Source organism: Panthera pardus, unplaced genomic scaffold (genome assembly GCF_024362965.1).
Source record: "Panthera pardus isolate Hobbes unplaced genomic scaffold, ASM2436296v1 HiC_scaffold_13, whole genome shotgun sequence".
In the NCBI taxonomy this organism is placed as follows: domain Eukaryota; kingdom Metazoa; phylum Chordata; class Mammalia; order Carnivora; family Felidae; genus Panthera; species Panthera pardus.
The window spans coordinates 173,512,306-173,513,556 of NW_026526688.1; the positions used below are offsets into that span (position 1 = coordinate 173,512,306).

A 1,251-nucleotide genomic window follows, 5' to 3' on the forward strand; every position below is an offset into this window, starting at 1 on the left:
AGTGAAGGGCAATGCACCAGACCATCTGCTGATGGCAAGAAGGAAGCCGTTTCAAACCCGGAGAGATCGAAACGTCACTGCATGAAAAGGAAGCTAACTCAAAATCTTACCTTTCTTCAGGTAAAAATCATAAGTCATTTACAAAATCATTTTCTTCACCCAATCTTGATGATTTTAAAATAGACTCTCTTAACTTTTTACAAGTAATTTTATATAAGCAGCTTTCTCAAGACGTTCTCAGCACTCAGGCAGATCCTTCCCTATCATTTTGTGGAAGGAATTTAGCAATTTCGTAAATGAATGCCAATCTCGCATACTTTACATTTGAGATGTATTTGTACTATACGTTTCCATATATAATGATTTATGTGAAGACAAATGGAATATGTACACGCATAAGTATATTAACACTAGCTATTACAATGAACCAATTTTTCCCAGTCTTTCATTTTCAATGGCTATATCACATACATGGATAATTTGAAGTTATCTAGTGAATGTGAAAAAGTAGCCAACTGAGAACATTATTAAAGGACTGATTTAAAAGCTGAGTTCCTAGTGAAAATAAGAATACTGATCAGCATGACCGAGTGTGAATCCATGAACCACATTTTCTCTGGCTGAGGCCAGTACTGTGGGTTTTTGAGCCGGCGAGTGGGAAAAGGCATGATGTTAGGCTGGGAAACATTTCTTGAGGGTATGATGAGAAGAGAGTGAATTAAACAAGGTGTGGAGGGGAGCCTGGGTGGCTCAGTCGGTTGAGCATCTGACTTTGGCTCAGGTCATGATCTCGCGGTTTGTGGGTTCGAGCCCCACGTCGGGCTCTGTGCTGACAGCTCAGAGCCTGGAGCCTGCTTCGGATTCTGTGTCTCTCCATCTCTCAGCCCCTCCCCTGCTCATGCTCTGTGTCTCTCTGTCTCTCAATAACAAATAAACATTAAGAAAAATTTTAAAAAGCTATAATCGGCAAAATGCAATAGTTAGAAATACTGGAACAGATCTTTTCATTACGCTTCCAACTCAGAAATTCTGATAAGGTTCATTAGAGAAAAAAAGCATCATTCAACTGCTCTTTACTTCCCTGGAACTTGGCGTAATGATCTTGGCTTAGATTTGTCATTTAAATTCACATGTCTTGTCACAGAACTGCTGAATTTTATTCACATCACAAAGAAAGTTCGAGATACTACTCAACGCATTTATTGAGTGCGTAATGAGTACGTGGCACTGTGTTCAATACCAGTACAACAA

The 1,251-nt window shown here is 39.4% G+C and overlaps 1 non-coding gene across 1 annotated transcript; it reads left to right on the forward strand.

Moving 5' to 3' along the window:
- The first annotated feature begins 739 nt into the window (after window positions 1-739).
- TRNAQ-UUG (transfer RNA glutamine (anticodon UUG)) lies at window positions 740-824 on the forward strand. The gene has a single exon. It is a non-coding gene; the product is annotated as a tRNA-Gln (tRNA).
- Window positions 825-1,251: the final 427 nt, after the last annotated feature.